General features: G+C 38.5%; 1 protein-coding gene across 6 annotated transcripts in view; it reads right to left on the minus strand.

The window, feature by feature from the left end:
• Positions 1–16,916, minus strand: part of RAI2 (retinoic acid induced 2) — a 347,676-nt gene that overhangs the window by 323,097 nt on the left and 7,663 nt on the right. For 2 of the 6 annotated variants that reach the window (XM_036912882.2, XM_036912881.2), the window contains one exon: positions 8,354–8,517. The exons of the other annotated variants lie outside the window; for them this stretch is intronic. The gene's annotated coding sequence lies outside the window, so the exon portion shown is untranslated. The remainder of the gene's footprint in view (positions 1–8,353; positions 8,518–16,916) is intronic. 6 annotated transcript variants of the gene reach the window in all.

Genomic DNA, 16,916 nt, shown 5'->3' on the forward strand with positions numbered 1-16,916 from the left:
GGCAACACCAAGACACATAATAATTAAAATGGCAAAGATCAAGGACAAGGAAAGAGTGTTAAAGGCAGCTAGAGAGAAAAAGGTCACCTATAAAGGGAAACCCATCAGGCTAACATCAGATTTCTCAACAGAAACCCTACAGGCCAGAAGAGAATGGCATGATATATTTAATACAATGAAACAGAAGGGCCTTGAACCAAGGATACTGTATCCAGCACGACTATCACTCAAATATGACGGTGGGATTAAACAATTCCCAGACAAACAAAAGCTGAGGGAATTTGCTTTCCACAAACCACCTCTACAGAACATCTTACAGGGACTGCTCTAGATGGGAGCACTCCTAGAAAGAGCACAGCACAAAACACCCAACATATGAAGAATCGAGGAGGAGGAACAAGAAGGGAGAGAAGAAAAGAATCTCCAGACAGTGTATATAATAGCTCAATAAGCGAGCTAAGTTAGGCAGTAAGATACTAAAGAGGCTAACCTTGAACCTTTGGTAACCACGAATTTAAAGCCGGCAATGGCAATAAGTACATATCTTTCAATAGTCACCCTAAATGTTAATGGGTTGAATGCACCAATCAAAAGACACAGAGTAACAGAATGGATAAAAAAGCAAGACCCATCTATATGCTGCTTACAAGAAACTCACCTCAAACCCAAAGACATGTACAGACTAAAAGTCAAGGGATGGAAAAACATATTTCAAGCAAACAACAGTGAGAAGAAAGCAGGGGTTGCAGTACTAATATCAGACAAAATAGACTTCAAAACAAACAAAGTAACAAGAGATAAAGAAGGACACTACATAATGATAAAGGGCTCAGTCCAACAAGAGGATATAACCATTCTAAATATATATGCACCCAACACAGGAGCACCAGCATATGTGAAACAAATACTAACAGAACTAAAGGGGGATATAGACTGCAATGCATTCATTCTAGGCGACTTCAACACACCACTCACCCCAAAGGATAGATCCACTGGGCAGAAAATAAGTAAGGACATGGAAGCACTGAACAACACAGTAGAGCAGATGGACCTAATAGACATCTATAGAACTCTACATCCAAAAGCAACAGGATATACATTCTTCTCAAGTGCACATGGAACATTCTCCAGAATAGACCACATACTAGGCCACAAAAAGAGCCTCAGAAAATTCCAAAAGATTGAAATCCTACCAACCAACTTTCCACACCACAAAGGCATAAAACTAGAAATAAACTGTACAAAGAAAGCAAAGAGGCTCACAAACACATGGAGGCTTAACAACACGCTCCTAAATAATCAATGGATCAATGACCAAATCAAAATGGAGATCCAGCAATATATGGAAACAAATGACAACAACAACACTAAGCCCCAACTTCTGTGGGACACAGCAAAAGCAGTCTTAAGAGGAAAGTATATAGCAATCCAAGCATATTTAAAAAAGGAAGAGCAATCCCAAATGAATGGTCTAATGTCACAATTATCGAAATTGGAAAAAGAAGAACAAATGAGGCATAAGGTCAGGAGAAGGAAGGACATAATAAAGATCAGAGAAGAAATAAATAAAATTGAGAAGAATAAAACAATAGCAAAAATCAATGAAACCAAGAGCTGGTTCTTCGAGAAAATAAACAAAATAGATAAGCCTCTAGCCAGACTTATTAAGAAGAAAAGAGAGTCAACACAAATCAACAGTATCAGAAACGAGAAAGGAAAAATCACGACGGACCCCACAGAAATACAAAGAATTATTAGAGAATACTATGAAAACCTATATGCTAACAAGCTGGGAAACCTAGGAGAAATGGACAACTTCCTAGAAAAATACAACTTTCCAAGACTGACCCAGAAAGAAACAGAAAATCTAAACAGACCAATTACCAGCAACGAAATAGAATCGGTAATCAAAAAACTACCCATGAATAAAACCCCCGGGCCAGATGGATTTACCTCGGAATTTTATCAGACATACAGGGAAGACATAATACCCATTCTCCTTAAAGTTTTCCAAAAAATAGAGGAGGAGGGGATACTCCCAAACTCATTCTATGAAGCTAACATCACCCTAATACCAAAACCAGGCAAAGACCCCACCAAAAAAGAAAACTACAGACCAATATCCCTGATGAACGTAGATGCAAAAATACTCAACAAAATATTAGCAAACCGAATTCAAAAATACATCAAAAGGATCATACACCATGACCAAGTGGGATTCATCCCAGGGATGCAAGGATGGTACAACATTCGAAAGTCCATCAACATCATCCACCACATCAACAAAAAGAAAGACAAAAACCACATGTTCATCTCCATAGATGCTGAAAAAGCATTTGAAAAAGTTCAACATCCATTCATGATAAAAACTCTCAGCAAAATGGGAATAGAGGGCAAGTACCTCAACATAATAAAGGCCATCTATGATAAACCCACAGCCAACATTATATTGAACAGCAAGAAGCTGAAAGCATTTCCTATGAGATCGGGAACTAGACAGGGATGCCCACTCTCTCCACTGTTATTTAACATAGTACTGGAGGTCCTAGCCACGGCAATCAGACAAAACAAAGAAATACAAGGAATCCAGATTGGTAAAGAAGAAGTTAAACTGTCACTATTTGCAGATGACATGATACTGTACATAAAAAACCCTAAAGACTCCACCCCAAAACTACTAGAACTGATATCGGAATACAGCAAAGTTGCAGGATACAAAATCAACACACAGAAATCTGTGGCTTTCCTAGATACTAACAATGAACCAACAGAAAGAGAAATCAGGAAAACTCCATTCACGATTGCATCAAAAAAAATAAAATACCTAGGAATAAACCTAACCAAAGAAGTGAAAGACTTATACTCTGAAAACTACAAGTCACTCTTAAGAGAAATTAAAGGGGACACTAACAGATGGAAACTCATCCCATGCTCGTGGCTAGGAAGAATTAATATCGTCAAAATGGCCATCCTGCCCAAAGCAATATACAGATTTGATGCAATCCCTATGAAACTACCAGCAACATTCTTCAATGAACTGGAACAAATAATTCAAAAATTCATATGGAAACACCAAAGACCCCGAATAGCCAAAGCAATCCTGAGAAAGAAGAATAAAGTAGGGGGGATCTCACTCCCCAACTTCAAGCTCTACTATAAAGCCATAGTAATCAAGACAATTTGGTACTGGCACAAGAGCAGAGCCACAGACCAATGGAACAGACTAGAGAATCCAGACATTAACCCAGACATATATGGTCAATTAATATTTGATAAAGGAGCCATGGACATACAATGGCGAAATGACAGTCTCTTCAACAGGTGGTGCTGGCAAAACTGGACAGCTACATGGAGGAGAATGAAACTGGACCATTGTCTAACCCCATATACAAAAGTAAACTCAAAATGGATCAAAGACCTGAATGTAAGCCATGAAACCATTAAACTCCTGGAAGAAAACATAGGCGAAAACCTCTTAGACATAAACATGAGTGACCTCTTCTTGAACATATCTCCCCGGGCAAGGAAAACAACAGCAAAAATGAGTAAGTGGGACTATATTAAGCTGAAAAGCTTCTGTACAGCAAAAGACACCATCAATAGAACAAAAAGGATCCCTACAGTATGGGAGAATATATTTGAAAATGACACATCCGATAAAGGCTTGACGTCCAGAATATATAAAGAGCTCACATGCCTCAATAAACAAAAAACAAATAACCCAATTAAAAAATGGGCAGAGGAACTGAACAGACGGTTCTCCAAAAAAGAAATTCAGATGGCCAACAGACACATGAAAAGATGCTCCACATCGCTAATTATCAGAGAAATGCAAATTAAAACTACAATGAGGTATCACCTCACACCAGTAAGGATGGCTGCCATCCAAAAGACAAACAACAACAAATGTTGGCGAGGCTGTGGAGAAAGGGGAACCCTCCTACACTGCTGGTGGGAATGTAAGTTAGTTCAACCATTGTGGAAAGCAGTATGGAGGTACATCAAAATGCTCAAAACAGACTTACCATTTGACCCAGGAATTGCACTCCTAGGAATTTACCCTAAGAATGCAGCAATCAAGTATGAGAAAGATCAGTGCACCCCTATGTTTATCGCAGCACTATTTACAATAGCCAAGAATTGGAAGCAACCTAAATGTCCATCGATAGATGAATGGATAAAGAAGATGTGGTACATATACACAATGGAATACTACTCAGCCATAAGAAAAGGGCAAATCCAATCATTTGCAGCAACATGGATGGAGCTGGAGGGTATTATGCTCAGTGAAACAAGCCAAGCGGAGAAAGAGAAATACCAAATGATTTCTCTTATCTGTGGAATATAAGAACAAAGGAAAAACTGAAGGAACAAAACAGCACCAGAATCACAGAACTCAAGAATGGACTAACAGGTACCAAAGGGAAAGGGACTGGGGAGGATGGGTGGGTAGGGAGGGATAAGGGGGGGAGAAGTAGGGGGGTATTAAGATTAGCATGCATGGGGGGGTAGGAGAAAAGGGAGGGCTGTACAACACAGAGAAGGCAAGTAGTGATTCTACAACATTTTGCTATGCTGATGGACAGTAACTGTAAAGGGGTTTATAGGGGAGACCTGGTATAGGGGAGAGCCTAGTAAACATAATATTCGTCATGTAAGTGTAGATTAGTGATAGCAAAAACAAAACAAAACAAAACAAAACAAAAAGGGCAGTTCCTGTGTGGTAACCTCCAATGAGTTCTACACAAGGGTATAAAGGGCATATAAAAGTGTAGGCAAAGGGTCTGTTTGCGTTTATACAGAAGATCAAAGCCTAAGTGGGCTACCCCGAAAATGAACTAAGATACGATATGAAAGAGAACTTCCAACATCAGCACTCTCTGGAAGACTCATGCCAGAAGATGATCATCAAAATACCCCAACAAAGATCCACGCACTGCTACAGCTGTAGATGCACTCATCCCACCAGCTCCTGGACTTGCCATGGGAATGAAGGAGATATCTAAGCTGGCCTGTGCATACAGTAAAACAACAAATTTGACTGGATCTATACTGTTGGAACTCAACCAAGAATTAGGAGAAGTGCAAATTGTAGCGCTCCAAAATCTTACAACTACAGACTATTTACTGTTAAAAGAACATAAGGGATGTGAACATTCCCCAGGAATGGGTTGTTTTAATTTGTCTGATTTCTCTCAGACTGTTCAAGTTCAGTTGGACAATATCCACCATATCATAGATAAGTTTTCACAAATGCCTAAGGCGCCTAACTGGTTTTCTTGGTTTCACTGGAGATGGCTGGTAATTACAGGTATGCTTTGGTTATGTAACTATACTCCTATTATGTTAATGTGTGTGCGCAATTTAAGTAGTAGCTTAAAACCTATACATGCTGAAGTTACTCTACAGGAAGATATGTCAAAGAAATAATCAATCTTCCCATGTTTTCTTCTGCCTGCTACTTCTATAGCTTTTCTTCTTCCTTCCTAATTACAACCCTTAAATAGAATTCGTGCCTCATATCAAATTTACCGAGTATCATAATTCTTCCAAGTGGTAAAGATACCTCAAGACAAATGCTGAGCATAGAAGCTACAGGGCATAAATATGCAAAGAAATAAAAAGCTAACCATTTCAAACAATAAGGCTTCTCTCTCACTTACCAACTTTACATTTCCCTGTATGGCCCCGGAAGATGACTGGTTAGCCAGAGACGGGTAAGATTCCTCAAGGGAGGAACAACCTAAGACAGGCACAGTCGCAGGGGGGTCATCAGGTGAGAAATTGGGGATCAACAGAGGTGAAGCTTAGAACCTCACCCCCCCGTTCTGAGAGAAATCTTCTGCATACGTGGATGTTTTATTGTCCTGGTCTAGCTTGGATTAACACATAGTCTACAGGCACACACCTGATCATCTACATTTGCTCTCTTACAACACTAAACTATGTTTTCTACCTTTATCTTGTATCTACCTACCACTTCAGCATTTTATTAAAAATAATAATAAAGAGAGAAATGTGGTATCCACATATAAATCAAGTATAAAAACCAAATGAGTATTCATATTTGAACTGACTGCTTATAGTTCATAATGCATGAGCAAAACCGAAAGTTTCTGTGATGACTGCCCTTGTACTGTTCACTATGTAACTTATTCATTATGTAAGAATTTGTTCTCCATGTAAGAACTTGTTTGTTATGCCTCAGAAGATTGGAGACTGACGAAAAGTAGGCTTGGGGTGTATTAATGATTGTGCATTGAGCATTGACTCCCCTATACAGAATTTTATTGTCGTTAACAACCATTTGATCAATAAATATGAGAGATGCCCTCAAAAAAAAAAACAAAAACAAAAAAAACGGGACAGACTTCCAATGGTAAAATAAATAAGTAACCAGGATGTAATGTATAGCATAAGGAATATAGTCAAGATATTGTAACAGCTTGGTAGGGTGATAGCTGGAACCTAGAATTATGTATATAAATGTTTTATCACTGTGTTGTACACTTGAAACTAATGTAATGTAATACTGTGCATCAACTACCCTTCAATAAAAAATAATTATCTAAAAAAAAAAGAAAAAAAAACAATACACTTCTAATTAACATATGAGTCAAAGAAAAAAAATCTCAAGAGAAATTTGTAAATACTTTGAACTAAACAAAAGTGAAAGTACAACTTATCAAAACTGTGGCATGCAGTGAAACAATGCTTAGAGGGAGATTTTTATGAGTGAATGCATATATTAAAAAGGAAGAAAGATCGAAAATCAACAATCTAAGCTTCCACCTTAGGAAACTAGAAAAAGAAGAGCATGTTAAATCCAAAGTAAGCAGAAGGAAAGAAAAAATTAAAAATTTGAGCAGAAATCAGTGAAATTGAAAACAGAAAAGCAATAGAGAAAATCAACAAAACAAAAAGCTGTTACTTTGAAAAGATTGATAACATTGTTAAGCCTCTAGCTAGGCTAAGAAAAAAACAGAGCAGACGTGAGTTACTAGTATCAGAAATGAAAGATGGGGTATCACTAGAGATCTTGTGGACATTAAAAGGAAGATGAAGATACTATGGACAACACTATGCCCACAAATCTGATAACCTAGATGACATGGACCAACTCCTTGAAAGACACAGTCTGCCAAAACTTACACTCAATAAAAATGTTTAAAAAAAACACGAACAATATTCTTACCATACGATTAAGCAATTGTGCTCCTCGGTATTTATTCAAATGAATTAGAAACTTACATCCACACAAAAACCTGACCGTGGATGTTTACAGAAGTTTATTCATAATTACCAAAATTTGGAAGCAGCCAAAATATCCTTCAGAAGGTGAAAGGATAAGTAAAATACGGTATGTCCAGACAATGGAGTATCATTCAATGCTAAAGAAAAAATAAGCTATCAAGCCATGAAAACATATGGAAAAACATTAATGTTTATTACTAAGTGAAGGAAGTCAAACTGAAAAGGTCACATACCATATGATTCCAAGTATGACGTTCTGGAAAAGGCATAACTATGGAGACAGTAAAAAGATCAGTGGTTGCCAGGGATTAGGGGAGAGAGAGGGATGAATAGGCAGAGCACAGGGATTTTTAAGACAGTGAAAGTATTCTGTATGATACTGTAATGGTGGATACTTGTCATTATACATTTGTTAAAACCCAGAGAATGTAGAGTACCAAGACTGACCCTAATGTAAGCTATGGGCTTTGGGTGATCATGATGTGCCAGTACAGGCTCATCGATTGTAACAAACACCCCACCCCGGTGGGGAATGTTGAGAGTGGGGGAAGCTGAGTATGTGTGGGGCCAGGGGGTAAAGGAACTCTGTGCTTTCTGCTCAATTTTGCTGTGAACCTAAAACTCCTCTAAAAAAGAAAGTTTGTTAATTTTTTTTAAAAATGAGACATTCTGCAACCAGCAATATAGTTTAAGCATCAGCTAGATGTAAAATCACAAAGAAATATACTGTGCACAGAAGTGTTACTGGTAATAACAGCAGAGCCAGAATTTGAACCCTGGCAATCTGTCTCTGCAGTGGGAGCTCTTGCCCCCAATATCGCTCTGCCTCTCAACTGTTTATGACTATTATTACTATTATTTTACAAATGGGAAAATTGAGGCTCAGAGGGATCAGCCACTTGCCAGGTGCCAGGATTCGGTGGAAGGCAGTATAAGAAACCAGGTTTCCTGAAGCCCAGAAGCCCCTTCTTCCTCCACTCCCTCATACAGTCTCTGCTTTCCCCCCATGGCTCCCTCCACACCAGATCTGGAAAGATCCATGTGTATTGTCCTAAAAGGGGGGGAACTTGTATTCCAAGTATAACACTTCAATACTCACATCTTTTTGGAAGCAAAACTGTCTCCTCTTCACTTTCAGCCTGGTTTTATCATCAAACTGAGAAGAGGATATGTTCTAATGCAAGCAGTCAGTGAATAAATGGTGGGTCCAATCTGTAAGGCCTCCAGCATTTTTGGTGTGCCCAAACAGGCTTGGGTACCAACCTGCAAGGATTCAGGAGACACACAAGATGAGCAGAACACAGACCAGAATGAAATCCAAGTAGATATGTAGCTGGGAGATGGCTGGTAATAGGAGATATAGAAAAAAAAAAAGATACCCACCAAGAGGTACTAGAAAAGAGGAGACCATTTTTAATTCTCTCAATGCTTGTCCACCTGAAAGAGATCTGATCTGGTATAATTCCCAGACCTATTTCTTTTCCTGGTAAGAGGTAGATAGCCAAGACACCCAGATATGAGGGATAGTCTATGTGGAGAAGGCTCTTACTGGATTAGACACTGCTTTCATTTTATAGCAGTTCATGTTTCCAAGGGCATCTTCTTCTTTGCTTCACTTTACATCCCAATTTCTATTTCCTTCCACAAAACCCAAGGCTCTATATTTTCAAGTTAATACCACAGTGCACCAGAATGCATGTGCAGTTTATGTGCAGTTTAATTTCCTTTAGGTCATGTTCACATTCAGTTATTTTATACATATTGGGAATGGAGCTATCTATGCTTTGAATTTTTAAGCTGTGAGTTCAGTCTGCTCTAAGATAAATTAGACATTTTTCCTAAGGCTTAGTGTGCTCTGGAGAACTATCCTAAGGCCCTGGAGTTTCAAACAAATGTCTTTCTTTTTCTCCTTTCAGAAAACTAAGCTGGGTCTCAAAGTATGCTCCTCGCTATTGTGATTTCTTATTATTTCCTTTCATCCCTGGAAGAAATCTCGCAGTTCACCATGATTCAATGCCTCGGTCTCTATTGGCTGAGTGATGTTTGCTTAAATAAATGCCTTTCCCAGATGGTTGTTCCTAGCTTCAGGTCAAAACATAATGAAACTAAAGAGTGATCAGTGCTCAGAAATCACTGGCATGTTGCTGGGTGTATAAGCATCATGGAATTCTACCAGAGCCTCTGCTTCATAGCAAACATGAGAAGAAGAAGTTGAAGGAGGCAGCTTTTTGGTTTGCTTGCTTTGGGAGTTAGCGGGAACAGGGGCATCTGGCTGCTGAGGATGAAGGGCCTCAGAAAAATGAAAAAGGAGCTGTGTGTGTAGGTACATGTTTGTATGTGAGTAATAAGATGGCATAGACAACAATCATAATAGATATCTCATTTCCAAGAATCAGTCCAGGGAAGAATGTCAAAGATGATAGAACTTACCACCTATTATCAAACCAACGGTAGGTTTTATTGTCTGGGAGATTATAAGCATCCTAAGGAGCCTGGCAAGAAATTAGGCTTGAATGCAAAATGGTACTTTCCCTTAATTTCATCCTCAGATACTTCTGTCAAGGTGTTCAAATCATGAAATGTCAAAGGTCCATTTACAATCTTTATTTTCACCCCATATGAAAAATATATTATCCCATTAGATATACTTATTTATACTTGGTATGTACTGGGACCAGCTATAAGGAGTCCTACCAAAGAAACATCTTTTTTTCACTCCTAAAATTAGCATTCAATGATAGGTAAGCTTAGCAACAATGATTCCCTTCTATTGTAAATTGATTTACAGTTTTCGAGGCATTTTTACACAGATAATCTCCTTTGAACTTCATAGTAACTCTATGAAGAAAGAAGGGCAGCTATTATTTGCATCATTTTACAGTTGAGAAAACTACACCCAGAGAGTATGGTGGATACTGGCCAGTTATATACCAAACTGTATTCCTTTTCTTTTTTTTGCATATGGCAAGACTACATTTCCCAAGATCCCTTGCAATTAGGTGCAAATATGTGATGGGTCCTCTCCAACAGAAGGTGGGTAGAAGTGATGTAGACCACTCCGTGGCCTAGCCCATCAAAACAGTATGTAAGTCCCCTATTTTCTTTCCTTATTGACTAACTGAATGAAGAGTCCTCCAAGGATTTAGAGGACAGCAAAGCTACAATATAGAAGAGGTCTGAGTCACCACATTGAGGGCAGTTGTGCAGGAAAGCCATCAACCAGGAATATGTATTGGATTTTTTTGTGAGAAAGAAGCTCATGTTGTTTTAAGTGATTGGAATTTGGGGGTTGCTTGTTGCACCAGGTATCCCATTGCTAATCTAGTAACTGAAGGACTGAAAAGTATGACAGATAAGTCACATGCAGGCTCTTTATATTTCTCAACTCTACAATGGTCTCCTCTTTCTGTTTCCTCCATGTGTTCTAGTAGTTACATTCTCAAGTATCCCAGCAAGAACCAAATATAGTGATAGATACCAGGCTTTACTAATTTAAGAGGACTCATATCTGAAAATTATCTCTCCTGGGTTCCCTTCCTTCCAGATAGTACAAACCAAGAGCTAATAAAACATATGTTCTCTCCTACTGAGATAACCTGAAATAGATTTCCTTTAAAGAGGAACCTGATAAATGAAGCTTCCAGTACATGCAGAGAACAGGAAGTAACTGAAATCCCGTTAGGTATGGGTTCCAGACAGATTGTGTCAAGGAGTCAGAGGCCAGACAGCAAGTGCCAATACAAGCAGAGGTAATGAATTCTTTAGGTGACAGACACTAGTGAGAGAGAGGGTCCAGGCTGGAGAGATGCAGGCAGTTGTTCAGCACCTCGGAGAGCTCCTAGGAGTGCCACTGCTCTGAGAACATTTATTCTGACACCCAATCAGATAGTCTGCCCTTTCTTCTGAGCTCTCTGGGTGATAAAGGGGTCGTGTCCTTTCTATGAATGTCTTAGTCTCTATAGAGTAAGAGATTCAGTCTCTTTCATTCTGAGGATTTCAGGGTCTGTACCCAGAAGGTATGTTAGAGCTATCTCACCTAGCCTTACTGAAGGCCACATGAGCTGCTCATACCTCAGAAAAATCTAGAAAAGTGCATAACCAAGGGACTTCATCCTCTTTGTTTATGCTCTAGAAGATCTCTCTCTTCTAGGTTAGAAGCTGGTGCTTAGGTGGGCCTGGGCTCCGAACATTTCACCCAAATGAAATGTTATTCCTGTATGAACCACATCATTAGCCTTGTAACCCTAACAAAGGGATCACCAAAATTATGGGCCCATTTCTTCCTGGAGGTGTGTTCTCAACCAAGTTAATAGATATTCTATGAAAAAGGGTTCTATACAAAAAGTTAATTTGGGCAACATTGGATAAAAATGCTAAATAGGTAAGGTACTTTAATATATATTCTTTCTCTCTCTTTATAATACAGTATGATGAACATCTTCAGGATGTAAGTTTTTTTCCCCTTTTGGGATTATTTTTTCCTTTTGAAGATATGTTCCCCAAAGTAGAATTCCTGAGTTAAAGGACTTGAACAATGCTATCACTATCACTCGACAGATATGGCCAAATCCAACTGGGATTGTGTAATTTTACTTACATCAGCAGTGCATGAAAGTTAACTGATTAGTAATCTGATTTGTATTCTTTGATACCCAGTACCTAGGACTACTTTGATAATGTGCCTGTGTCTGGCCTGTAGTAGATGCTCAATAAGTATTTGTTTAAGGCTGAAGTAAAAGGGTTAATACTTTCCCATATATCTGTTTACTTAGCATAATTCCTTACTTGAAACTGCCTGTCTTTTACTTCTTTATTATTGGTATATTGTTTTTTCTTTTTAATTTGCCCGAGATGTTAAGCCTCTGTTTTCCATAAATGTTAAATGTTAAATTTTCCAAAAAATGTTCTAGAAAGTTTCCTGTTTTTTAGTTTCTTTCAAAGTTCTTCATTTTTTATGTAGTCAGATTTATCAGTCATAATTATGATGTCTTACCACTTTAAAGCTTACAAAACTTACAGAGAACTCCAGAGACCTCATAAGAGTCTATGTTTTTCCTTATGAATTAGTTTCTCATATTTTATTCATATGGCATTGTGGTGTGAGGTGTGGGCCTGAACTGACTTTTCTGTAAATTAGTGACATATTCCAACACAGCTTACTGGTGAATCTTCTTTTTCTACAGTGTCCTTGACTTTTACCAGCGGCTCTTGGTAACATGTGTGGGTTGAAACAAGAGAAGATGAGTTTCAAATTTCATGAGGAAGTAATATGAGATAAAATGGAATTATCTAACACTTTACTGTATGGGTTGCACTATCCTGCTCTCAAATGGTTTGCAATCTTGTCAAAGGTCAAACTTTGATTATTTCATTCATGTGTTCAAATACAACAATCTAGTAGCTGTAAAGTGTTTTAAAGTGGATATTGAAATTTCACTTACACTATAATTCAGATGTGCAGTGTAAATGTAGTTTATTTCTTAAAAACCTGATACACTATTCTTCACAAACCTCAGTGGCACTTATTTCCAAGACCTGGGGTCTTCCTGAGGTAAGAGCCTGGATGACTGAAACGGAACTGGTCCTGGAGAGAAGGTGCCCTTGCATTCTCTTGTGCTGTGTCCCCTGCTGGCCTTGAGGTCAATGTCTGCAGCTGGTGAACTTGTGACCTGTTTCTGTTTTTAGGCTCAGCCAATGTTCTAGGAGAGTATTGGCTCTCTCCCTCTGGCTGCTTCAATCTCGTCTCTAGAAATCTTACAGAGTCCCTGTCACAACCTCCTTCTCACTCCCTGGGAACAAAGTTTACCCTTTATCTGTGCCGCAGATCACTGTACCCTGTTAATGGTCAGCCTCATGGTAGACTTCTGGGTTCTAATACAGCGTCCACAACACAAGGGAACTGAGGTTGACTCAGGCGTATTAACCAGGCCCTCAGGGTGGAGGACACTATTGGTGCTCCACAGTGATCCACTTTACCAACCAATTCACCTATCGCTGCAGATGAGTGTTGGTTAACAGCTTACAAATGTCCCCTTCTCTGGAGCATTTCCCCCAGCCAAGCAGAAGCCTCTTTTGCTGAGAAAGCTATGCCCACCCACCACCCCCTTTGGAGTACAGCCCACAGCCAATAACTAAATGCCACAGAGGTACAGAATTCTGGTCTCCCTGCCTCAAGGGGGAAAAAAACTCCACAGTGCAATTCATGCTATAGAACTCCCCATGGGATCAGGCTGACGCTAAGAACACATCCTTGTTCAGCACCTTTCCCTGCCCTGTCCCACTCCCCTCACTCCCTTTCTCCTGAGAGTACTCCTCCAGTAAACAGCCCTCAGCAGAACCCCTGTGTCAAGCTCTACTTCTGGTGAGCATGACCTAAGACACTCAGAATGTCTGATAATGCCTCTCTTTACTAGGCTGAGCCATCCTATGTTGGCAAAGGGGTCTCTGCCAAGCAGACTCCTCTGAGACCTTCAAATAATGAAACAGGCAAAAGTTCCCTGGCCTTGTTTGTCCCCAAATTTGTCTGTCAGCACCACCCCCATCCTTTTCTCCAAGCCATGTCTGTCTGAGAGTTCTTAATACATCGAAATACTAGCTTTGCCAGTTTTATCAGTTGCAAATACCTTCCCTCACTCTATGGTTTCTCTTTTTATAGTGTTTTTGGATAAAGAGAAGTCCTTAAAGTTAATACCTAACTTATCAATATTTCCCCTTTCCTTTTGGTTAGGTATCATTTGTATCTTGTTTATCCAATTCTTCCTACCCCCATGCTCATGAAGGTATTTTCCTGTATCATCTTTAGGAGCTTTTTAAATTTTTCCTTTCACATGTAAGTTTTTAATACACCTGGAATAGATTTGGGATATAGTGTGAGACAGAGGTTTAATTTTAGTTACCATTTGTCTCAGCACTACTTAGTCTAATGACTGACATTTCTCCTCTGCTGTACAGTGCAAAATACATCCAATATTTTCCTTATGTGTGAATATGTTTCTGGGTTCCTCATTCTATTCCACTGGACTGTTTTTCTATCCTGAAAAAATAATATACTATCTTGATTACTATAGCTTTATAACAGTCTTTTTATCCACTGGATCAAGTCTTACCCCTATTCTTCTGCTTAAAAAGGGTACTGGCTATCCTTGGCCTTTTATATTTCCATATGAGTTTTAAAATCAGTTTGTCAGGTACCATGAAGAAACATTTACTATAACTGAGGTTAGAAATAAACTTGGGGAGAATTGGCATATTACTTGCTCATATTTATGATGGCATATCTCCCTTTTTAAATATTTTTTAATGTCTTAGAATAATGTTTTATCATTTTTTTCTGTAGAGGTATTACACATCACTTATTAGATTTATGCCTCAGTATTTTATGTTAATTTCATTTTCTGTTTGTTGTTGGTATGGAGAAATACATTGGATTTTGGGATATTCGGGTTTTACATCCAGAGACTGCTAAATTGTCTTATTAATTTCAATAATTTAGTTACTAAATAATTTTGATTCTCTATGGATAGAATCCTATCATATGCAAAAATAAGTTTTCTGTTCCCTTCCTTCTAATTCTTGTGCCTTTTTCTTGTCTTGCGCACTGGCTAGAACACTGCAAACAATGTGGTGATCAGGAGCCTCCTTGTCTTGCTCATGATCTCCAAGGAAAAGGTTTCAGCATTTTATCAATTAGCATGTTTGCAGCAAATCTTTTGGAGATTAAGAATGTTCTCTTCTACTCCTACTTCGCTAAGAGTTTTTATCATGGAAGGATCTTTCATATTATTAAATGAATTTTCCATATCTAATGAAGTGATCATGTGATTTCCCCCTTATTCTGTTACTGTGATGAATTAAACTGATTTTCTAACTTTAACCCAACTTAGCATTCTTAGGTCAAGCCCCATTTGGTCACGATGCATTGTGTTCTGTGAACATTCTTATACATGTCTTTTGGTACACTGTATACACATTTCTTTTGGCTATATATATATAGGAGTGGAATTTCTGGGTCATAGGGTGTGGAAGTTAGTTTAAGGAAAGGGTATGACTCTAGGTGTATTGAGTTAAGGCTTCAGGAGGATCTCTAGGGGGAAATATTCAGCAGGCAATTAAAAATGTAGGCCTGGACTTTGGATAGAAGCCAGAGATGTAGATTCGGGAGTCATCAATATAAAGCTTCTACTTGAAGCCATTGGACTGAAGTGAGCTGTGTGGGGGAGGATCACAGAAGAGAGAAGAGGACTCTAGATCAATGCTTGGAAAACATCTGTGGCCAGGAGGCAGGAGGGCAAAGAGCTAGTAGAGCCAGGCATGACTTCAGATGGGCAAGAGAAAAACTGGGAGCATCAAGCTTTGAACACTATGGAGAAAATAAAAGGCAAGGAGGTCCTTAGATTTGGTAGCCAGGAAGCCTTCGTACTATTTTTCCCCTTGCTTTAGCTACTGCTATAGCTATTGCTAGGCTTCTTTATCTGCTTGCTTTTGATCTTTACAATAAAGTTCTTTGACTACTTCTGGAGTCCTGCAAATTTTCAAGACTGTTATCACCCTGGCAGCTGCTAAGAACATTCTCTACCACTCCACAGAAATACTTAGGACAGAGTACTTAATGAACACTTACTAATTATAGGCCCATCAGTCAAAACTATGACTTCCAAAATAGCAGGCTTTCAAAAGTCAGCTGAAGGTGCACATGTCACAGGGCAAAGAAATCACAAATGGAGAGGAAAAAAAGAGGTTCCCTTTAAAAACTATTAATTTCACAAAATTAGGTAACTGAAGTTTTATGACTTGATATACTGAACTTTCTTCATGATACCTCTTGTGACTCCTGGCAACACTATTTATGGCTTCTTTTCAAAGGTCACTGGAGCAAAATCATGAGGAAAGAGAAAAGGGAAGAAGAGGTAGGATTAGTCAAGCTCCGTGGATAGGAACACTAAAGAAAGTTTGGGAAGATTTCACTAGCTTGCCCCTACACTCTCTGCAAGCAGGAAGTAAAGCAACATATACTCTATGTCACTAGGTACACAGCAACATCCCTAAAACAGGTAGTCAATGTTATTCCACAAGATAAATATTTATCATGTTCTTATTCTACTCCAAGCAAAAGAGAGACAATTAACCTTGCAGAAAACATCTCACCAGCCATGTTAAAGGTCAAAAGGCAATGGAAAATGAGAGCATGAAATGAGTGATAAAGAAAGAGAATGGATAACTTCCAACCAGAAGAAGAAAACAAAAATGAAATAAACAAGAACAACATGGAACAAAAATTAAACCCAAATATAGTAGTAACCTACATTTTCAATCACTATATTTGATAAATAAATCTGTTCATATTGGGTTGGTGAAAAAAAAGCTAAACAGGAGCAATTTATAAAAGGCACACCTAAAACGCAATGACATACATAAGCTAAAATAAAAGGAACAAGGAAAAGATATACCAGCCAAATAACAACCCAAAAAAATCTATCCAGCAAATTAATATCAGGCAAAACAGAATTTAAAGGGGAAAGACTTAGTAGGAATAAAGTAGGACCTCACTTGATGATAAAAAGAATAGTCTACTAAAAATGCATAACAATTTTGAACCTGTATGCATTGAATAATGTAGTTTCAAAATATATATGACATTTTTACAACAGATCCACCATCATAAA

This window comes from Manis pentadactyla, chromosome X, assembly GCF_030020395.1.
Source record: "Manis pentadactyla isolate mManPen7 chromosome X, mManPen7.hap1, whole genome shotgun sequence".
Taxonomy (NCBI): Eukaryota; Metazoa; Chordata; class Mammalia; order Pholidota; family Manidae; genus Manis; species Manis pentadactyla.